The sequence below is a fragment of the Ambystoma mexicanum genome, chromosome 1p, assembly GCF_040938575.1.
Source record: "Ambystoma mexicanum isolate Mex_15411 chromosome 1p, UKY_AmexF1_1, whole genome shotgun sequence".
NCBI lineage: Eukaryota > Metazoa > Chordata > Amphibia > Caudata > Ambystomatidae > Ambystoma > Ambystoma mexicanum.
The window spans coordinates 1,025,677,374-1,025,700,777 of NC_090921.1; the positions used below are offsets into that span (position 1 = coordinate 1,025,677,374).

A 23,404-nucleotide genomic window follows, 5' to 3' on the forward strand; every position below is an offset into this window, starting at 1 on the left:
GTATTTTACTTTCCAAGTATTCAATAAAATTTTCATTTGGCAAAAGTTCTTCGAGCCGGCTTTGAACCAGCGACCTAAGGATGCCTGTTTTACCACTACATTCCTCCGCTCTACCAACTGAGCTATCAAAGGCATGGTAAATCAGTCTCTAGCAAGCTCAATACGAGCTTCCACTTCAACCGTCGACATTCAAACATCTCTTGCAATTCGTGCAAAATACTACAAATTTGGCTTGTGAGATTCCCGAATTGAGTAAAAGCACATCAGTTCACAATTAAAAAAATGACCCCCTCCGCAGTCTCCCGCATGTTACTGACCACCATACAAAGGAGGAAAAGTTGAAAGGCGGCGCCTCACAGGCCATCTCCTCAGAGTATTCATCAGTGTTCGGCCTTGACAATATTTTAATATCTTGGATGGTGTATAGTGTTCTCCCATTTCCCTTGAGAAATCAAGATTGTCAAGGGGATTCTGCTGTTTTGTCAGTTCATAGCAAGAGATGGGGATCCAAAATACCTCACAGGAAACCAACGAAGATTGGTGTCGGACAGAAAAATAACGTGGCCACAGCCTCAAAGCAAAAGGCATCTATTTTCAGTGATGAAATATAATATAATTATAAATTGTCTGTTATTTTACTTTCCAAGTATTTTACTTTCAAGTATTCAATAAAATGTGCATTTGGCAAAAGTCCTTCGAGCCGGATTTGAACCAGCGACCTAAGGATGCCTGTTTTACCACTACAGTCCTCCGCTCTACCAACTGAGCTATCGAAGGCTTGGCAAATCGTTCTCTAGCAAACTCAATACGAGCTTCCACTTCAACCGTCGACTTGTAAACATCTCTTGCAATTCGTGCAAAATACTACAAATTTGGCTTGTGACGTTCCCGAATTGAGTAAAAGCACATCAGTTCCCAATTAAAAAAATGACCCCCTCCGCAGTCTCCCGCATGTTACTGACCACCATACTAAGGGGGAAAAGGTGAAAGGCGGCGCCTCACAGGCCATCTCCTCAGAATATTCAGCCGTGTTGGGCCTTGACAATATTTTAATATCTTGGATGGTGTATACTGTTCTCTCATTTCCCTTGAGAAATCAAGATTGTCAAGGGGATTCTGCTGTTTTGCCAGTTCATAGCAAGAGATGGGGATCCGAAACACCTCACAGGAAACCAACGAATATTGGTGCGGACAGAAAAATAACGTGGCCACAGCCTCAAAGCAAAAGGCATCTATTTTCAGTGATGAAATATAATATAATTATAAATTGTCTGTTATTTTACTTTCCAAGTATTTTACTTTCCAAGTATTCAATAAAATGTGCATTTGGCAAAAGTCCTTTGAGCTGGATTTGAACCAGCGACGAGCTATCGAAGGCTTGGCAAATTATTCTCTAGCAAACTCAATACGAGCTTCCACTTCAACCGTCAACTTGTAAACATCTCTTGCAATTCGTGCAAAATACTACAAATTTGGCTTGTGAGGTTCCCGAATTGAGTAAAAGCACATCAGTTCCCAATTAAAAAAATGACCCCCTCCGCAGGCTCCCGCATGTTACTGACCACCATACTAAGGGGGAAAAGTTGAAAGGCGGCGCCTCACAGGCCATTTCCTCAGAATATTCAGCCGTGTTGGGCCTTGACAATATTTTAATATCTTGGATGGTGTATACTGTTCTCTCATTTCCCTTGAGAAATCAAGATTGTCAAGGGGATTCTGCTGTTTTGCCAGTTCATAGCAAGAGATGGGGATCCAAAACACCTCACAGGAAACCAATGAAGATTGGTGTTGGACAGAAACATAACGTGGCCACAGCCTCAAAGCAAAAGGCATCTATTTTCAGTGATGAAATATAATATCATTATAAATTGTCTGTTATTTTATTTTCCAAGTATTTTACTTTTCAAGTATTCAATAAAATTTGCATTTGGCAAAAGTCCTTCGAGCCGGATTTGAACCAGCGACCTAAGGATGCCTGTTTTACCACTACAGTCCTCCGCTCTACCAACTGAGCTATTGAAGGCTTGGCAAATCAGTCTCTAGCAAGCTCAATAAGAGCTTCCACTTCAACCGTCAACATTCAAACATCTCTTGCAATTCGTGCAAAATACTACAAATTTGGCTTGTGAGGTTCCCGAATTGAGTAAAAGCACATCAGTTCACAATTAAAAAAATGACCCCCTCCGCAGTCTCCCGCATGTTACTGACCACCATACTAAGGGGGAAAAGTTGAAAGGCGGCGCCTCACAGGCCATCTCCTCAGAGTATTCATCAGTGTTCGGCCTTGACAATATTTTAATATCTTGGATGGTGTATAGTGTTCTCCCATTTCCCTTGATAAATCAAGATTGTCAAGGGGATTCTGCTGTTTTGTCAGTTCATAGCAAGAGATGGGGATCCAAAATACCTCACAGGAAACCAACGAAGATTTGTGTCGGACAGAAAAATAACGTGGCCACAGCCTCAAAGCAAAAGGCATCTATTTTCAGTGATGAAATATAATATAATTATAAATTGTCTGTTATTTTACTTTCCAAGTATTTTACTTTCCAAGTATTCAATAAAATGTGCATTTGGCAAAAGTCCTTGGAGCCGGATTTGAACCAGCGACGAGCTATCGAAGGCTTGGCAAATCATTCTCTAGCAAACCCAACACGAGCTTCCACTTCAACCGTCGACTTGTAAACATCTCTTGCAATTCGTGCAAAATACTACAAATTTGGCTTGTGAGGTTCCCGAATTGAGTAAAAGCACATCAGTTCCCAATTAAAAAAATCACCCCCTCCGCAGTCTCCCGCATGTTACTGACCACCATACTAAGGGGGAAAAGTTGAAAGGCGCGCCTCACAGGCCATCTCCTCAGAGTATTAGGCAGTGTTGGGCCTTGACAATATTTTAATATCTTGGATGGTGTATACTGTTCTCTCATTTCCCTTGGGAAATCAAGATTGTCAAGGGGATTCTGCTGTTTTGCCAGTTCATAGCAAGAGATGGGGATCCGAAACACCTCACAGGAAACCAATGAAGATTGGTGTTGGACAGAAACATAACGTGGCCACAGCCTCAAAGCAAAAGGCATCTATTTTCAGTGATGAAATATAATATCATTATAAATTGTCTGTTATTTTATTTTCCAAGTATTTTACTTTCAAGTATTCAATAAAATGTGCATTTGGCAAAAGTCCTTCGAGCCGGATTTGAACCAGCGACCTAAGGATGCCTGTTTTACCACTACAGTCCTCCACTCTACCAACTGAGCTATCGAAGGCTTGGCAAATCGTTCTCTAGCAAGCTCAATTTGAGCTTCCACTTCAACCGTCGACATGCAAACATCTCTTGCAATTCGTGCAAAATACTACAAATTTGGCTTGTGAGGTTCCCGAATTGAGTAAAAGCACATCAGTTCCCAATTAAAAAAATGACCGCCTCCTCAGTCTCCCGCATGTTACTGACCACCATACTAAGGGGGAAAAGTTGAAAGGCGCGCCTCACAGGCCATCTCCTCAGAGTATTCAGCAGTGTTGGGCCTTGACAATATTTTAATATCTTGGATGGTGTATAGTGTTCTCCCATTTCCCTTGAGAAATCAAGATTGTCAAGGGGATTATGCTGTTTTGTCAGTTCATAGCAAGAGATGGGGATCCAAAACACCTCACAGGAAACCAAAGAAGATTGGTGTCGGACAGAAACATAACGTGGCCACAGCCTCAAAGCAAAAGGCATCTATTTTCAGTGATGAAATATAATATAATTATAAATTGTCTGTTATTTTATTTTCCAAGCATTTTACTTTCCAAGTATTCAATAAAATTTGCATTTGGCCAAAGTCCTTCAATCTGGATTTGAACCAGCGACCTAAGGATGCCTGTTTTACCACTACAGTCCGCTGCTCTACCAACTGAGCTGTCGAAGGCTTGGCAAACCAATCTCTAGCAAGCTCAATACGAGCTTCCACTTCAACCGTCGACTTGTAAACATCTCTTGCAATTCGTGCAAAATACTACAAATTTGGCTTGTGAGGTTCCCGAATTGAGTAAAAGCACATCAGTTCCCAATTAAAAAAATGACCCCCTCCGCAGTCTCCCGCATGTTACTGACCACCATACTAAGGGGGAAAAGTTGAAAGGCGGCACCTCACAGGCCATCTCCTCAGAGTATTCAGCCGCGTTGGGCCTTGACAATATTTTAATATCTTGGATGGTGTATAGTGTTCTCTCATTTTCCTTGAGAAATCAAGATTGTCAAGGGGATTATGCTGTTTTGCCAGTTCATAGCAAGAGATGGGGATCAAAGAAACACCTCACAGGAAACCAAAGAAGATTGGTGTTGGACAGAAAAATAATGTGGCCACAGCCTCAAAGCAAAAGGCATCTATTTTCAGTGATGAAATATAATATAATTATAAATTGTCTGTTATGTTATTTTCCAAGTATTTTACTTTCCAAGTATTCAATAAAATTTGCATTTGGCAAAAGTCCTTCGAGCCGGATTTGAACCAGCGACATAAGGATGCCTGTTTTACCACTACAGTCCTCCAATCTACCAACTGAGCTTTCGAAGGTTTGGCAAATCACTCTCTAGCAAACTCAATACGAGCTTCCACTTCAACCGTCGACTTGTAAACATCTCTTGCAATTCGTGCAAAATACTACAAATTTGGCTTGTGAGGTTCCCGAATTGAGTAAAAGCACATCAGTTCCCAATTAAAAAAATGACCCCCTCCGCAGTCTCCCGCATGTTAATGACCACCATACTAAGGGGGAAAAGTTGAAAGGCGGCGCCTCACAGGCCATCTCCTCAGAGTATTCAGCCGTGTTGGGCCTTGACAATATTTTAATATCTTGGATGGTGTATAGTGTTCTCTCATTTCCCTTGAGAAATCAAGATTGTCAAGGGGATTCTGCTATTTTGCCAGTTCATAGCAAGAGATGGGGATCCAAAACACCTCACAGGAAACCAATGAAGATTCGTGTTGGACAGAAAAATAACATGGTCACAGGCTCAAAGCAAAAGGCATCTATTTTCAGTGATGAAATATAATATAATTATAAATTGTCTGCTATTTTACTTTCCAAGTATTTTACTTTCCAAGTATTCAATAAAATGTGCATTTGGCAAAAGTCCTTCGAGCTGGATTTGAACCAGCGACCTAAGGATTCCTGTCTTACCACTACAGTCCTCCGCTCTACCAACTGAGCTATCGAAGGCTTGGCAAATCATTCTCTAGCAAACTCAATACGAACTTCCACTTCAACCGTCGACTTGTAAACATCTCTTGCAATTTGTGCAAAATACTACAAATTTGGCTTGTGAGGTTCCCGAATTGAGTAAAAGCACATCAGTTCCCAATTAAAAAAATGACCCCCTCCGCAGTCTCCCGCATGTTAATGACCACCATACTAAGGGGGAAAAGTTGAAAGGCGGCGCCTCACAGGCCATCTCCTCAGAGTATTCAGCCGTGTTGGGCCTTGACAATATTTTAATATCTTAGATGGTGTATAGTGTTCTCTCATTTCCCTTGAGAAATCAAGATTGTCAAGGGGATTCTGCTGTTTTGCCAGTTCATAGCAAGAGATGGGGATCCAAAACACCTGACAGGAAACCAACGAAGATTCGTGTTGGACAGAAAAATAACATGGCCACAGCCTCAAAGCAAAAGGCATCTATTTTCAGTGATGAAATATAATATAATTATAAATTGTCTGTTATTTTACTTTCCAAGTATTTCACTTTCCAAGTATTCAATAAAATGTGCATTTGGCAAGAGTCCTTCGAGCGGGATTTGAACCAGCGACCTAAGGATGCCTGTTTTACCACTACAGTCCTCCACTCTACCAACTGAGCTATCAAAGGCTTGGCAAATCAACTCTAGCAAACTCAATACGAGCTTCCACTTCAACCGTCGACTTGTAAACATCTCTTGCAATTCGTGCAAAATACTACAAATTTGGCTTGTGAGGTTCCCGAATTGAGTAAAAGCACATCAGTTCCCAATTAAAAAAATGACCCCCTCCGCAGTCTCCCGCATGTTAATGACCACCATACTAAGGGGGAAAAGTTGAAAGGCGGCACCTCACAGGCCATCTCCTCAGAGTATTCAGCTGTGTTGGGCCTTGACAATATTTTAATATCTTGGATGGTGTATAGTGTTCTCTCATTTCCCTTGAGAAATCAAGATTGTCAAGGGGATTCTGCTATTTTGCCAGTTCATAGCAAGAGATGGGGATCCAAAACACCTCACAGGAAACCAATGAAGATTCGTGTTGGACAGAAAAATAACATGGTCACAGGCTCAAAGCAAAAGGCATCTATTTTCAGTGATGAAATATAATATAATTATAAATTGTCTGCTATTTTACTTTCCAAGTATTTTACTTTCCAAGTATTCAATAAAATGTGCATTTGGCAAAAGTCCTTCGAGCTGGATTTGAACCAGCGACCTAAGGATGCCTGTCTTACCACTACAGTCCTCCGCTCTACCAACTGAGCTATCGAAGGCTTGGCAAATCATTCTCTAGCAAACTCAATACGAACTTCCACTTCAACCGTCGACTTGTAAACATCTCTTGCAATTTGTGCAAAATACTACAAATTTGGCTTGTGAGGTTCCCGAATTGAGTAAAAGCACATCAGTTCCCAATTAAAAAAATGACCCCCTCCGCAGTCTCCCGCATGTTAATGACCACCATACTAAGGGGGAAAAGTTGAAAGGCGGCGCCTCACAGGCCATCTCCTCAGAGTATTCAGCCGTGTTGGGCCTTGACAATATTTTAATATCTTAGATGGTGTATAGTGTTCTCTCATTTCCCTTGAGAAATCAAGATTGTCAAGGGGATTCTGCTGTTTTGCCAGTTCATAGCAAGAGATGGGGATCCAAAACACCTGACAGGAAACCAATGAAGATTCGTGTTGGACAGAAAAATAACATGGCCACAGCCTCAAAGCAAAAGGCATCTATTTTCAGTGATGAAATATAATATAATTATAAATTGTCTGTTATTTTACTTTCCAAGTATTTCACTTTCCAAGTATTCAATAAAATGTGCATTTGGCAAGAGTCCTTCGAGCGGGATTTGAACCAGCGACCTAAGGATGCCTGTTTTACCACTACAGTCCTCCACTCTACCAACTGAGCTATCGAAGGCTTGGCAAATCAACTCTAGCAAACTCAATACGAGCTTCCACTTCAACCGTCGACTTGTAAACATCTCTTGCAATTCGTGCAAAATACTACAAATTTGGCTTGTGAGGTTCCCGAATTGAGTAAAAGCACATCAGTTCCCAATTAAAAAAATGACCCCCTCCGCAGTCTCCCGCATGTTACTGACCACCATACTAAGGGGGAAAAGTTGAAAGGCGGCACCTCACAGGCCATCTCCTCAGAGTATTCAGCCGCGTTGGGCCTTGACAATATTTTAATATCTTGGTTGGTGTATAGTGTTCTCTCATTTCCCTTGAGAAATCAAGATTGTGAAGGGGATTCTGCTGTTTTGCCAGTTCATAGCAAGAGATGGGGATCCGAAACACCTCACAGGAAACCAATGAAGATTGGTGTTGGACAGAAACATAACGTGGCCACAGCCTCAAAGCAAAAGGCATCTATTTTCAGTGATGAAATATAATATAATTATAAATTGTCTGTTATTTTATTTTCCAAGTATTTTACTTTCCAAGTATTCAATAAAATTTGCATTTGGCAAAAGTCCTTCGAGCCGGATTTGAACCAGCGACCTAAGGATGCCTGTTTTACCACTACAGTCCTCCGCTCTACCAACTGAGCTTTCGAAGGTTTGGCAAATCATTCTCTAGCAAACTCAATACGAGCTTCCACTTCAACCGTCGACTTGTAAACATCCCTTGCAATTCGTGCAAAATACTACAAATTTGGCTTGTGAGGTTCCCGAATTGAGTAAAAGCACATCAGTTCCCAATTAAAAAAATGACCCCCTCCGCAGTCTCCCGCATGTTAATGACCACCATACTAAGGGGGAAAAGTTGAAAGGCGGCGCCTCACAGGCCATCTCCTCAGAGTATTCAGCCGTGTTGGGCCTTGACAATATTTTAATATCTTGGATGGTGTATAGTGTTCTCTCATTTCCCTTGAGAAATCAAGATTGTCAAGGGGATTCAGCTGTTTTGTCAGTTCATAGCAAGAGATGGGGATCCAAAACACCTGACAGGAAACCAATGAAGATTCGTGTTGGACAGAAAAATAACGTGGCCACAGCCTCAAAGCAAAAGGCATCTATTTTCAGTGATGAAATATAATATAATTATAAATTGTCTGTTATTTTACTTTCCAAGTATTTTACTTTCCAAGTATTCAATAAAATGTGCATTTGGCAAAAGTCATTTGAGCCGGACTTGAACCAGCGACCTAAGGATGCCTGTTTTACCACTACTGTCCTCGGCTCTAACAACTGAGCTTTCGAAGGCTTGGCAAATCAACTCTAGCAAACTCAATACGAGCTTCCACTTCAACCGTCGACTTGTAAACATCTCTTGCAATTCGTGCAAAATACTACAAATTTGGCTTGTGAGGTTCCCGAATTGAGTAAAAGCACATCAGTTCCCAATTAAAAAAATGACCCCCTCCGCAGTCTCCCGCATGTTACTGACCACCATACTAAGGGGGAAAAGTTGAAAGGCGGCACCTCACAGGCCATCTCCTTAGAGTATTCAGCCGCGTTGGGCCTTGACAATATTTTAATATCTTGGATGGTGTATAGTGTTCTCTCATTTCCCTTGAGAAATCAAGATTGTCAAGGGGATTCTGCTGTTTTGCCAGTTCATAGCAAGAGATGGGGATCCAAAACACCTCACAGGAAACCAATGAAGATTCGTGTTGGACAGAAAAATAACATGGTCACAGCCTCAAAGCAAAAGGCATCTATTTTCAGTGATGAAATATAATATAATTATAAATTGTCTGTTATTTTACTTTCCAAGTATTTTACTTTCCAAGTATTCAATAAAATGTGCATTTGGCACATTGTTCATGTGATTTGAACCAGCGACGAGCAATCGAAGGCTTGGCAAATCATTCTCTAGCAAACTCAATACGAGCTTCCACTTCAACCGTCGACTTGTAAACATCTCTTGCAATTTGTGCAAAATACTACAAATTTGGCTTGTGAGGTTCCCGAATTGAGTAAAAGCACATCAGTTCCCAATTAAAAAAATGACCCCCTCCGCAGTCTCCCGCATGTTAATGACCACCATACTAAGGGGGAAAAGTTGAAAGGCGGCGCCTCACAGGCCATCTCCTCAGAGTATTCAGCCGTGTTGGGCCTTGACAATATTTTAATATCTTAGATGGTGTATAGTGTTCTCTCATTTCCCTTGAGAAATCAAGATTGTCAAGGGGATTCTGCTGTTTTGCCAGTTCATAGCAAGAGATGGGGATCCAAAACACCTGACAGGAAACCAATGAAGATTCGTGTTGGACAGAAAAATAACATGGCCACAGCCTCAAAGCAAAAGGCATCTATTTTCAGTGATGAAATATAATATAATTATAAATTGTCTGTTATTTTACTTTCCAAGTATTTCACTTTCCAAGTATTCAATAAAATGTGCATTTGGCAAGAGTCCTTCGAGCCGGATTTGAACCAGCGACCTAAGGATGCCTGTTTTACCACTACAGTCCTCCGCTCTACCAACTGAGCTATCGAAGGCTTGGCAAATCAACTCTAGCAAACTCAATACGAGCTTCCACTTCAACCGTCGACTTGTAAACATCTCTTGCAATTCGTGCAAAATACTACAAATTTGGCTTGTGAGGTTCCCGAATTGAGTAAAAGCACATCAGTTCCCAATTAAAAAAATGACCCCCTCCGCAGTCTCCCGCATGTTACTGACCACCATACTAAGGGGGAAAAGTTGAAAGGCGCGCCTCACAGGCCATCTCCTCAGAGTATTCAGCCGTGTTGGGCCTTGACAATATTTTAATATCTTGGATGGTGTATAGTGTTCTCCCATTTCCCTTGAGAAATCAAGATTGTCAAGGGGATTCTGCTGTTTTGTCAGTTCATAGCAAGAGATGGGGATCCAAAACACCTCACAGGAAACCAACGAAGATTGGTGTCGGACAGAAACATAACGTGGCCACAGCCTCAAAGCAAAAGGCATCTATTTTCAGTGATGAAATATAATATAATTATAAATTGTCTGTTATTTTATTTTCCAAGCATTTTACTTTCCAAGTATTCAATAAAATTTGCATTTGGCAAAAGTCCTTCAATCTGGATTTGAACCAGCGACCTAAGGATGCCTGTTTTACCACTACAGTCCTCTGCTCTACCAACTGAGCTATCAAAGGCTTGGCAAATCAGTCTCTAGCAAGCTCAATACGAGCTTCCACTTCAACCGTCGACATTCAAACATCTCTTGTAATTCGTGCAAAATACTACAAATTTGGCTTGTGAGGTTCCCGAATTGAGTAAAAGCACATCAGTTCCCAATTAAAAAAATGACACCCTCCGCAGTCTCCCGCATGTTACTGACCACCATACTAACGGGGAAAAGTTGAAAGGCGGCACCTCACAGGCAATCTCCTCAGAGTATTCAGCCGAGTTGGGCCTTGACAGTATTTTAATATCTTGGATGGTGTATAGTGTTCTCTCATTTCCCTTGAGAAATCAAGATTGTCAAGGGGATTCTGCTGTTTTGCCAGTTCATAGCAAGAGATAGGGATCCAAAACACCTCACAGGAAACCAATGAAGATTTGTGTTGGACAGAAAAATAAGGTGGTCACAGCCTCAAAGCAAAAGGCATCTATTTTCAGTGATGAAATATAATATAATTATAAATTGTCTGTTATTTTACTTTCCAAGTATTTTACTTTCCAAGTATTCAATAAAAGGTGCATTTGGCAAAAGTCCTTCGAGCCGGATTTGAACCAGCGACCTATGGATGCCTGTTTTACCACTACAGTCCTCCGCTCTACCAACTGAGCTATCGAAGGCTTGGCAAATCAGTCTCTAGCAAGCTCAATACGAGCTTCCACTTCAACCCTCGACATTCAAACATCTCTTGCAATTTGTGCAAAATACTACAAATTTGGCTTGTGAGGTTCCCGAATTGAGTAAAAGCACATCAGTTCACAATTAAAAAAATGACCCCCTCCGCAGTCTCCCGCATGTTACTGACCACCATACTAAGGGGGAAAAGTTGAAAGGCGGCACCTCACAGGCCATCTCCTCAGAGTATTCAGCCGCGTTGGGCCTTGACAATATTTTAATATCTTGGTTGGTGTATAGTGTTCTCTCATTTTCCTTGAGAAATCAAGATTGTCAAGGGGATTATGCTGTTTTGCCAGTTCATAGCAAGAGATGGGGATCAAAGAAACACCTCACAGGAAACCAAAGAAGATTGGTGTTGGACAGAAAAATAATGTGGCCACAGCCTCAAAGCAAAAGGCATCTATTTTCAGAGATGAAATATAATATAATTATAAATTGTCTGTTATGTTATTTTCCAAGTATTTTACTTTCCAAGTATTCAATAAAATTTGCATTTGGCAAAAGACCTTCGAGCCGGATTTGAACCAGCGACATAAGGATGCCTGTTTTACCACTACAGTCCTCCCCTCTACCAACTGAGCTATCTAAGGCTTGGCAATCCGTTCTCTAGCAAGCTCAATTCGAGCTTCCACTTCAACCGTCGACATGCAAACATCTCTTGCAATTCGTGCAAAATACTACAAATTTGGCTTGTGAGGTTCCCGAATTGAGTAAAAGCACATCAGTTCCCAATTAAAAAAATGACCGCCTCCGCAGTCTCCCGCATGTTACTGACCACCATGCTAAGGAGGAAAAGTTGAAAGGCGGCGCCTCACAGGCCATCTCCTCAGAGTATTCATCAGTGTTCGGCCTTGACAATATTTTAATATCTTGGATGGTGTATGGTGTTCTCCTATTTCCCTTGAGAAATCAAGATTGTCAAGGGGATTCTGCTGTTTTGTCAGTTCATAGCAAGAGATGGGGATCCAAAACACGTCACAGGAAACCAACGAAGATTGGTGTCGGACAGAAAAATAACGTGGCCACAGCCTCAAAGCAAAAGGCATCTATTTTCAGTGATGAAATAAAATATAATTATAAATTGTCTGTTATTTTACTTTCCAAGTATTTTACTTTCCAAGTATTCAATAAAATTTGCATTTGGCAAAAGTCCTTCGAGCCAGATTTGAACCAGTGACCTAAGGATGCCTGTTTTACCACTACAGTCCTCCGCTCTTTCAACTGAGCTATCAAAGGCTTGGCAAATCATTCTCTAGCAAACTCAATACGAGCTTCCACTTCAACCGTCGACTTGTAAACATCTCTTGCAATTCGTGCAAAATACTACAAATTTGGCTTGTGAGGTTCCCGAATTGAGTAAAAGCACATCAGTTCCCAATTAAAAAAATGACCCCTCCGCAGTCTCCCGCATGTTAATGACCACCATACTAAGGGGGAAAAGTTGAAAGGCGGCGCCTCACAGGCCATCTCCTCAGAGTATTCAGCCGTGTTGGGCCTTGACAATATTTTAATATCTTGGATGGTGTATAGTGTTCTCTCATTTCCTTTGAGAAATCAAGATTGTCAAGGGGATTCTGCTGTTTTGCCAGTTCATAGCAAGAGATGGGGATCCAAAACACCTGACAGGAAACCAACGAAGATTCGTGTTGGACAGAAAAATAACGTGGCCACAGCCTCAAAGCAAAAGGCATCTATTTTCAGTGATGAAATATAATATAATTATAAATTGTCTGTTATTTTACTTTCCAAGTATTTTACTTTCCAAGTATTCAATAAAATGTGCATTTGGCAAAAGTCCTTCTAGCCGGATATGAACCAGCGACCTAAGGATGCCTGTTTTACCACTACAGTCCTCCGCTCTACCAACTGAGCTATCGAAGGCTTGGCAAATCGTTCTCTAGCAAACTCAATACGAGCTTCCACTTCAACCGTCGACTTGTAAACATCTCTTGCAATTCGTGCAAAATACTACAAATTTGGCTTGTGACGTTCCCGAATTGAGTAAAAGCACATCAGTTCCCAATTAAAAAAATGACCCCCTCCGCAGTCTCCCGCATGTTACTGACCACCATACTAAGGGGGAAAAGTTGAAAGGCGGCGCCTCACAGGCCATCTCCTCAGAGTATTCAGCCGTGTTGGGCCTTGACAATATTTTAATATCTTGGATGGTGTATACTGTTCTCTCATTTCCCTTGAAAAATCAAGATTGTCAAGGGGATTCTGCTGTTTTGCCAGTTCATAGCAAGAGATGGGGATCTGAAACACCTCACAGGAAACCAATGAAGATTGGTGTTGGACAGAAACATAACGTGGCCACAGCCTCAAAGCAAAAGGCATCTATTTTCAGTGATGAAATATAATATAATTATAAATTGTCTGTTATGTTATTTTCCAAGTATTTTACTTTCCAAGTATTCAATAAAATTTGCATTTGGCAAAAGTCCTTCGAGCCGGATTTGAACCAGCGACCTAAGGATGCCTGTTTTACCACTACAGTCCTCCCCTCTACCAACTGAGCTATCGAAGGCATGGCAAACCGTTCTCTAGCAAGCTCAATTCGAGCTTCCACTTCAACCGTCGACATGCAAACATCTCTTGCAATTCGTGCAAAATACTACAAATTTGGCTTGTGAGGTTCCCGAATTGAGTAAAAGCACATCAGTTCCCAATTAAAAAAATGACCCCCTCCGCAGTCTCCCGCATGTTACTGACCACCATATTAAGGGGGAAAAGTTGAAAGGCGCGCCTCACAGGCCATCTCCTCAGAGTATTCAGCCGTGTTGGGCCTTGACAATATTTTAATATCTTGGATGGTGTATAGTGTTCTCCCATTTCCCTTGAGAAATCAAGATTGTCAAGGGGATTCTGCTGTTTTGTCAGTTCATAGCAAGAGATGGGGATCCAAAACACCTCACAGGAAACCAATGAAGATTTGTGTTGGACAGAAAAATAAGGTGGTCACAGCCTCAAAGCAAAAGGCATCTATTTTCAGTGATGAAATATAATATAATTATAAATTGTCTGTTATTTTACTTTCCAAGTATTTTACTTTCCAAGTATTCAATAAAATGTGCATTTGGCAAAAGTCCTTCGAGCCGGATTTGAACCAGCGACCTAAGGATGCCTGTTTTACCACTACAGTCCTCCGCTCTACCAACTGAGCTATCGAAGGCTTGGCAAATCAGTCTCTAGCAAGCTCAATACGAGCTTCCACTTCAACCCTCGACATTCAAACATCTCTTGCAATTTGTGCAAAATACTACAAATTTGGCTTGTGAGGTTCCCGAATTGAGTAAAAGCACATCAGTTCACAATTAAAAAAATGACCCCCTCCGCAGTCTCCCGCATGTTACTGACCACCATACAAAGGAGGAAAAGTTGAAAGGCGGCACCTCACAGGCCATCTCCTCAGAGTATTCAGCCGCGTTGGGCCTTGACAATATTTTAATATCTTGGATGGTGTATAGTGTTCTCTCATTTTCCTTGAGAAATCAAGATTGTCAAGGGGATTCTGCTGTTTTGTCAGTTCATAGCAAGAGATGGGGATCCAAAATACCTCACAGGAAACCAACGAAGATTGGTGTCGGACAGAAAAATAACGTGGCCACAGCCTCAAAGCAAAAGGCATCTATTTTCAGTGATGAAATATAATATAATTATAAATTGTCTGTTATTTTACTTTCCAAGTATTTTACTTTCCAAGTATTCAATAAAATGTGCATTTGGCAAAAGTCCTTCGAGCCGGATTTGAACCAGCGACCTAAGGATGCCTGTTTTACCACTACAGTCCTCTGCTCTACCAGCTGAGCTATCGAAGGCTTGGCAAATCGTTTTCTAGCAAACTCAATACGAGCTTCCACTTCAACCGTCGACTTGTAAACATCTCTTGCAATTCGTGCAAAATACTACAAATTTGGCTTGTGACGTTCCCGAATTGAGTAAAAGCACATCAGTTCCCAATTAAAAAAATGACCCCCTCCGCAGTCTCCCGCATGTTACTGACCACCATACTAAGGGGGAAAAGTTGAAAGGCGGCGCCTCACAGGCCATCTCCTCAGAGTATTCAGCCGTGTTGGGCCTTGACAATATTTTATTATCTTGGATGGTGTATACTGTTCTCTCATTTCCCTTGAGAAATCAAGATTGTCAAGGGGATTCTGCTGTTTTGCCAGTTCATAGCAAGAGATGGGGATCCGAAACACCTCACAGGAAACCAATGAAGATTGGTGTTGGACAGAAACATAACGTGGCCACAGCCTCAAAGCAAAAGGCATCTATTTTCAGTGATGAAATATAATATAATTATAAATTGTCTGTTATTTTATTTTCCAAGTATTTTACTTTCCAAGTATTCAATAAAATTTGCATTTGGCAAAAGTCCTTCGAGCCGGATTTGAACCAGCGACCTAAGGATGCCTGTTTTACCACTACAGTCCTCCGCTCTACCAACTGAGCTTTCAAAGTCTTGGCAAATCATTCTCTAGCAAACTCAATACGAGCTTCCACTTCAACCGTCGACTTGTAAACATCTCTTGCAATTCGTGCAAAATACTACAAATTTGGCTTGTGAGGTTCCCGAATTGAGTAAAAGCACATCAGTTCCCAATTAAAAAAATGACCCCCTCCGCAGTCTCCCGCATGTTACTGACCACCATATTAAGGGGGAAAAGTTGAAAGGCGCGCCTTACAGGCCATCTCCTCAGAGTATTCAGCTGTGTTGGGCCTTGACAATATTTTAATATCTTGGATGGTGTATAGTGTTCTCCCATTTCCCTTGAGAAATCAAGATTGTCAAGGGGATTCTGCTGTTTTGTCAGTTCATAGCAAGAGATGGGGATCCAAAACACCTCACAGGAAACCAACGAAGATTGGTGTCGGACAGAAACATAACGTGGCCACAGCCTCAAAGCAAAAGGCATCTATTTTCAGTGATGAAATATAATATAATTATAAATTGTCTGTTATTTTATTTTCCAAGCATTTTACTTTCCAAGTATTCAATAAAATTTGCATTTGGCAAAAGTCCTTAAATCTGGATTTGAACCAGTGACCTAAGGATGCCTGTTTTACCACTACAGTCCTCTGCTCTACCAACTGAGCTATCGAAGGCTTGGCAAATCAGTCTCTAGCAAGCTCAATACGAGCTTCCACTTCAACCGTCGACATTCAAACATCTCTTGCAATTCGTGCAAAATACTACAAATTTGGCTTGTGAGGTTCCCGAATTGAGTAAAAGCACATCAGTTCCCAATTAAAAAAATGACCCCCGCCGCAGTCTCCCGCATGTTACTGACCACCATACTAAGGGGGAAAAGTTGAAAGGCGGCACCTCACAGGCCATCTCCTCAGAGTATTCAGCCGCGTTGGGCCTTGACAATATTTTAATATCTTGGATGGTGTATAGTGTTCTCTCATTTTCCTTGAGAAATCAAGATTGTCAAGGGGATTATGCTGTTTTGCCAGTTCATAGCAAGAGATGGGGAACAAAGAAACACCTCACAGGAAACCAAAGAAGATTGGTGTTGGACAGAAAAATAATGTTGCCACAGCCTCAAAGCAAAAGGCATCTATTTTCAGTGATGAAATATAATATAATTATAAATTGTCTGTTATGTTATTTTCCAAGTATTTTACTTTCCAAGTATTCAATAAAATTTGCATTTGGCAAAAGTCCTTCGAGCCGGATTTGAACCAGCGACCTAAGGATGCCTGTTTTACCACTACAGTCCTCCCCTCTACCAACTGAGCTATCGAAGGCTTGGCAAACCGTTTTCTAGCAAGCTCAATTCGAGCTTCCACTTCAACCGTCGACATGCAAACATCTCTTGCAATTCGTGCAAAATACTACAAATTTGGCTTGTGAGGTTCCCGAATTGAGTAAAAGCACATCAGTTCCCAATTAAAAAAATGACCGCCTCCGCAGTCTCCCGCATGTTACTGACCACCATACTAAGGAGGAAAAGTTGAAAGGCGGCGCCTCACAGGCCATCTCCTCAGAGTATTCATCAGTGTTCGGCCTTGACAATATTTTAATATCTTGGATGGTGTATGGTGTTCTCCCATTTCCCTTGAGAAATCAAGATTGTCAAGGGGATTCTGCTGTTTTGTCAGTTCATAGCAAGAGATGGGGATCCAAAACACGTCACAGGAAAACAACGAAGATTGGTGTCGGACAGAAAAATAACGTGGCCACAGCCTCAAAGCAAAAGGCATCTATTTTCAGTGATGAAATAAAATATAATTATAAATTGTCTGTTATTTTACTTTCCAAGTATTTTACTTTCCAAGTATTCAATAAAATGTGAATTTGGCAAGAGTCCTTCGAGCCGGATTTGAACCAGCGACCTAAGGATGCCTGTTTTACTACTACAGTCCTCCGCTCTACCAACTGAGCTATCGAAGGATTGGCAAATCAACTCTAGCAAACTCAATACGAGCTTCCACTTCAACCGTCGACTTGTAAACATCTCTTGCAATTCGTGCAAAATACTACAAATTTGGCTTGTGAGTTTCCCGAATTGAGTAAAAGCACATCAGTTCCCAATTAAAAAAATGACCCCCTCCGCAGTCTCCCGCATGTTACTGACCACCATACTAAGGGGGAAAAGTTGAAAGGCGGCACCTCACAGGCAATCTCCTCAGAGTATTCAGCCGCGTTGGGCCTTGACAATATTTTAATATCTTGGATGGTGTATAGTGTTCTCTTATTTCCCTTGAGAAATCAAGATTGTCAAGGGGATTCTGCTGTTTTGCCAGTTCATAGCAAGAGATGGGGATCCAAAACACCTCACAGGAAACCAATGAAGATTTGTGTTGGACAGAAAAATAAGGTGGTCACAGCCTCAAAGCAAAAGGCATCTATTTTCAGTGATGAAATATAATATAATTATAAATTGTCTGTTATTTTACTTTCCAAGTATTTTACTTTCCAAGTATTCAATAAAATGTGCATTTGGCAAAAGTCCTTAGAGCCGGATTTGAACCAGCGACCTAAGGATGCCTGTTTTACCACTACAGTCCTCCGCTCTACCAACTGAGCTATCGAAGGCTTGGCAAATCAGTCTCTAGCAAGCTCAATACGAGCTTCCACTTCAACCCTCGACATTCAAACATCTCTTGCAATTTGTGCAAAATACTACAAATTTGGCTTGTGAGGTTCCCGAATTGAGTAAAAGCACATCAGTTCACAATTAAAAAAATGACCCCCTCCGCAGTCTCCCGTATGTTACTGACCACCATACTAAGGGGGAAAAGTTGAAAGGCGGCACCTCACAGGCCATCTCCTCAGAGTATTCAGCCGCGTTGGGCCTTGACAATATTTTAATATCTTGGATGGTGTATAGTGTTCTCTCATTTTCCTTGAGAAATCAAGATTGTCAAGGGGATTATGCTGTTTTGCCAGTTCATAGCAAGAGATGGGGATCAAAGAAACACCTCACAGGAAACCAAAGAAGATTGGTGTTGGACAGAAAAATAATGTGGCCACAGCCTCAAAGCAAAAGGCATCTATTTTCAGTGATGAAATATAATATAATTATAAATTGTCTGTTATGTTATTTTCCAAGTATTTTACTTTCCAAGTATTCAATAAAATGTGCATTTGGCAAAAGTCCTTCGAGCCGGATTTGAACCAGCGACCTAAGGATGCCTGTTTTACCACTACAGTCCTCCGCTCTACCAACTGAGCTATCGAAGGCTTGGCAAATCAGTCTCTAGCAAGCTCAATACGAGCTTCCACTTCAACCCTCGACATTCAAACATCTCTTGCAATTCGTGCAAAATACTACAAATTTGGCTTGTGAGGTTCCCGAATTGAGTAAAAGCACATCAGTTCACAAATAAAAAAATGACCCCCTCCGCAGTCTCCCGCATGTTACTGACCACCATACAAAGGAGGAAAAGTTGAAAGTCGGCGCCTCACAGGCCATCTCCTCAGAGTATTCATCAGTGTTCGGCCTTGACAATATTTTAATATCTTGGATGGTGAATAGTGTTCTCCCATTTCCCTTGAGAAATCAAGATTGTCAAGGGGATTCTGCTGTTTTGTCAGTTCATAGCAAGAGATGGGGATCCAAAATACCTCACAGGAAACCAACTAAGATTGGTGTCTGACAGAAAAATAACGTGGCCACAGCCTCAAAGCAAAAGGCATCTATTTTCAGTGATGAAATATAATATAATTATAAATTGTCTGTTATTTTACTTTCCAAGTATTTTACTTTCCAAGTATTCAATAAAATGTGCATTTGGCAAAAGTCCTTCGAGCCGGATTTGAACCAGCGACCTAAGGATGCCTGTTTTACCACTACAGTCCTCCGCTCTACCAAGTGAGCTATCGAAGGCTTGGCAAATCGTTCTCTAGCAAACTCAATACGAGCTTCCACTTCAACCGTCGACTTGTAAACATCTCTTGCAATTCGTGCAAAATACTACAAATTTGGCTTGTGACGTTCCCGAATTGAGTAAAAGCACATCAGTTCCCAATTAAAAAAATGACCCCCTCCGCAGTCTCCCGCATGTTACTGACCACCATACTAAGGGGGAAAAGTTGAAAGGCGGCGCCTCACAGGCCATCTCCTCAGAGTATTCAGCCGTGTTGGGCCTTGACAATATTTTAATATCTTGGATGGTGTATACTGTTCTCTCATTTCCCTTGAGAAATCAAGATTGTCAAGGGGATTCTGCTGTTTTGCCAGTTCATAGCAAGAGATGGGGATCAAAAAAACACCTCACAGGAAACCAAAGAAGATTGGTGTTGGACAGAAAAATAATGTGGCCACAGCCTCAAAGCAAAAGGCATCTATTTTCAGAGATGAAATATAATATAATTATAAATTGTCTGTTATGTTATTTTCCAAGTATTTTACTTTCCAAGTATTCAATAAAATTTGCATTTGGCAAAAGACCTTCGAGCCGGATTTGAACCAGCGACATAAGGATGCCTGTTTTACCACTACAGTCCTCCCCTCTACCAACTGAGCTATCTAAGGCTTTGCAATCTGTTCTCTAGCAAGCTCAATTCGAGCTTCCACTTCAACCGTCGACATGCAAACATCTCTTGCAATTCGTGCAAAATACTACAAATTTGGCTTGTGAGGTTCCCGAATTGAGTAAAAGCACATCAGTTCCCAATTAAAAAAATGACCGCCTCCGCAGTCTCCCGCATGTTACTGACCACCATGCTAAGGAGGAAAAGTTGAAAGGCGGCGCCTCACAGGCCATCTCCTCAGAGTATTCATCAGTGTTCGGCCTTGACAATATTTTAATATCTTGGATGGTGTATGGTGTTCTCCCATTTCCCTTGAGAAATCAAGATTGTCAAGGGGATTCTGCTGTTTTGTCAGTTCATAGCAAGAGATGGGGATCCAAAACACGTCACAGGAAACCAACGAAGATTGGTGTCGGACAGAAAAATAACGTGGCCACAGCCTCAAAGCAAAAGGCATCTATTTTCAGTGATGAAATAAAATATAATTATAAATTGTCTGTTATTTTACTTTCCAAGTATTTTACTTTCCAAGTATTCAATAAAATTTGCATTTGGCAAAAGTCCTTCGAGCCGGATTTGAACCAGTGACCTAAGGATGCCTGTTTTACCACTACAGTCCTCCGCTCTTTCAACTGAGCTATCAAAGGCTTGGCAAATCATTCTCTAGCAAACTCAATACGAGCTTCCACTTCAACCGTCGACTTGTAAACATCTCTTGCAATTCGTGCAAAATACTACAAATTTGGCTTGTGAGGTTCCCGAATTGAGTAAAAGCACATCAGTTCCCAATTAAAAAAATGACCCCTCCGCAGTCTCCCGCATGTTAATGACCACCATACTAAGGGGGAAAAGTTGAAAGGCGGCGCCTCACAGGCCATCTCCTCAGAGTATTCAGCCGTGTTGGGCCTTGACAATATTTTAATATCTTGGATGGTGTATAGTGTTCTCTCATTTCCCTTGAGAAATCAAGATTGTCAAGGGGATTCTGCTGTTTTGCCAGTTCATAGCAAGAGATGGGGATCCAAAACACCTGACAGGAAACCAATGAAGATTCGTGTTGGACAGAAAAATAACGTGGCCACAGCCTCAAAGCAAAAGGCATCTATTTTCAGTGATGAAATATAATATAATTATAAATTGTCTGTTATTTTACTTTCCAAGTATTTTACTTTCCAAGTATTCAATAAAATGTGCATTTGGCAAGAGTCCTTCGAGCCGGATTTGAACCAGCGACCTAAGGATGCCTGTTTTACCACTACAGTCCTCCGCTCTACCAACTGAGCTATCGAAGGCTTGGCAAATCAACTCTAGCAAACTCAATACGAGCTTTCACTTCAACCGTCGACTTGTAAACATCTCTTGCAATTCGTGCAAAATACTACAAATTTGGCTTGTGAGGTTCCCGAATTGAGTAAAAGCACATCAGTTCCCAATTAAAAAAATGACCCCCTCCGCAGTCTCCCGCATGTTACTGACCACCATACTAAGGGGGAAAAGTTGAAAGGCGGCACCTCACAGGCCATCTCCTCAGAGTATTCAGCAGCGTTGGGCCTTGACAATATTTTAATATCTTGGATGGTGTATAGTGTTCTTTCATTTCCCTTGAGAAATCAAGATTGTCAAGGGGATTCTGCTGTTTTGCCAGTTCATAGCAAGAGATGGGGATCCGAAACACCTCACAGGAAACCAATGAAGATTGGTGTTGGACAGAAACATAACGTGGCCACAGCCTCAAAGCAAAAGGCATCTATTTTCAGTGATGAAATATAATATAATTATAAATTGTCTGTTATTTTATTTTCCAAGTATTTTACTTTCCAAGTATTCAATAAAATTTGCATTTGGCAAAAGTCCTTAAATCTGGATTTGAACCAGCGACCTAAGGATGCCTGTTTTACCACTACAGTCCTCTGCTCTACCAACTGAGCTATCGAAGGCTTGGCAAATCAGTCTCTAGCAAGCTCAATACGAGCTTCCACTTCAACCGTCGACATTCAAACATCTCTTGCAATTCGTGCAAAATACTACAAATTTGGCTTGTGAGGTTCCCGAATTGAGTAAAAGCACATCAGTTCCCAATTAAAAAAATGACCCCCGCCGCAGTCTCCCGCATGTTACTGACCACCATACTAAGGGGGAAAAGTTGAAAGGCGGCACCTCACAGGCCATCTCCTCAGAGTATTCAGCCGCGTTGGGCCTTGACAATATTTTAATATCTTGGATGGTGTATAGTGTTCTCTCATTTTCCTTGAGAAATCAAGATTGTCAAGGGGATTATGCTGTTTTGCCAGTTCATAGCAAGAGATGGGGATCAAAGAAACACCTCACAGGAAACCAAAGAAGATTGGTGTTGGACAGAAAAATAATGTTGCCACAGCCTCAAAGCAAAAGGCATCTATTTTCAGTGGTGAAATATAATATAATTATAAATTGTCTGTTATGTTATTTTCCAAGTATTTTACTTTCCAAGTATTCAATAAAATTTGCATTTGGCAAAAGTCCTTCGAGCCGGATTTGAACCAGCGACCTAAGGATGCCTGTTTTACCACTACAGTCCTCCCCTCTACCAACTGAGCTATCGAAGGCTTGGCAAACCGTTTTCTAGCAAGCTCAATTCGAGCTTCCACTTCAACCGTCGACATGCAAACATATCTTGCAATTCGTGCAAAATACTACAAATTTGGCTTGTGAGGTTCCCGAATTGAGTAAAAGCACATCAGTTCCCAATTAAAAAAATGACCGCCTCCGCAGTCTCCCGCATGTTACTGACCACCATACTAAGGAGGAAAAGTTGAAAGGCGGCGCCTCACAGGCCATCTCCTCAGAGTATTCATCAGTGTTCGGCCTTGACAATATTTTAATATCTTGGATGGTGTATGGTGTTCTCCCATTTCCCTTGAGAAATCAAGATTGTCAAGGGGATTCTGCTGTTTTGTCAGTTCATAGCAAGAGATGGGGATCCAAAACACGTCACAGGAAAACAACGAAGATTGGTGTCGGACAGAAAAATAACGTGGCCACAGCCTCAAAGCAAAAGGCATCTATTTTCAGTGATGAAATAAAATATAATTATAAATTGTCTGTTATTTTACTTTCCAAGTATTTTACTTTCCAAGTATTCAATAAAATGTGAATTTGGCAAGAGTCCTTCGAGCCGGATTTGAACCAGCGACCTAAGGATGCCTGTTTTACTACTACAGTCTTCCGCTCTACCAACTGAGCTATCGAAGGATTGGCAAATCAACTCTAGCAAACTCAATACGAGCTTCCACTTCAACCGTCGACTTGTAAACATCTCTTGCAATTCGTGCAAAATACTACAAATTTGGCTTGTGAGGTTCCCGAATTGAGTAAAAGCACATCAGTTCCCAATTAAAAAAATGACCCCCT

At 41.3% G+C, this 23,404-nt stretch overlaps 9 non-coding genes across 9 annotated transcripts; all 9 read right to left on the reverse strand.

Annotated features, from left to right (window-relative positions):
• Positions 1-691: 691 nt before the first annotated feature.
• TRNAY-GUA (transfer RNA tyrosine (anticodon GUA)) lies at positions 692-777 on the reverse strand. Its single transcript is given in 2 exon segments — positions 692-727; positions 741-777. It is a non-coding gene; the product is annotated as a tRNA-Tyr (tRNA).
• Positions 778-3,182: 2,405 nt separating this feature from the next.
• On the reverse strand, positions 3,183-3,268 carry TRNAY-GUA (transfer RNA tyrosine (anticodon GUA)). Its single transcript is given in 2 exon segments — positions 3,183-3,218; positions 3,232-3,268. It is a non-coding gene; the product is annotated as a tRNA-Tyr (tRNA).
• Positions 3,269-5,121: 1,853 nt separating this feature from the next.
• On the reverse strand, positions 5,122-5,207 carry TRNAY-GUA (transfer RNA tyrosine (anticodon GUA)). The gene is given in 2 exon segments: positions 5,122-5,157; positions 5,171-5,207. It is a non-coding gene; the product is annotated as a tRNA-Tyr (tRNA).
• A 1,205-nt stretch (positions 5,208-6,412) lies between these two features.
• Positions 6,413-6,498, reverse strand: TRNAY-GUA (transfer RNA tyrosine (anticodon GUA)). Its single transcript is given in 2 exon segments — positions 6,413-6,448; positions 6,462-6,498. It is a non-coding gene; the product is annotated as a tRNA-Tyr (tRNA).
• A 3,093-nt stretch (positions 6,499-9,591) lies between these two features.
• On the reverse strand, positions 9,592-9,677 carry TRNAY-GUA (transfer RNA tyrosine (anticodon GUA)). Its single transcript is given in 2 exon segments — positions 9,592-9,627; positions 9,641-9,677. It is a non-coding gene; the product is annotated as a tRNA-Tyr (tRNA).
• Positions 9,678-14,111: 4,434 nt separating this feature from the next.
• Positions 14,112-14,197, reverse strand: TRNAY-GUA (transfer RNA tyrosine (anticodon GUA)). Its single transcript is given in 2 exon segments — positions 14,112-14,147; positions 14,161-14,197. It is a non-coding gene; the product is annotated as a tRNA-Tyr (tRNA).
• A 3,145-nt stretch (positions 14,198-17,342) lies between these two features.
• Positions 17,343-17,428, reverse strand: TRNAY-GUA (transfer RNA tyrosine (anticodon GUA)). The gene is given in 2 exon segments: positions 17,343-17,378; positions 17,392-17,428. It is a non-coding gene; the product is annotated as a tRNA-Tyr (tRNA).
• Positions 17,429-18,635: 1,207 nt separating this feature from the next.
• On the reverse strand, positions 18,636-18,721 carry TRNAY-GUA (transfer RNA tyrosine (anticodon GUA)). The gene is given in 2 exon segments: positions 18,636-18,671; positions 18,685-18,721. It is a non-coding gene; the product is annotated as a tRNA-Tyr (tRNA).
• A 2,499-nt stretch (positions 18,722-21,220) lies between these two features.
• TRNAY-GUA (transfer RNA tyrosine (anticodon GUA)) lies at positions 21,221-21,306 on the reverse strand. The gene is given in 2 exon segments: positions 21,221-21,256; positions 21,270-21,306. It is a non-coding gene; the product is annotated as a tRNA-Tyr (tRNA).
• Between the last annotated feature and the right edge of the window lie 2,098 nt (positions 21,307-23,404).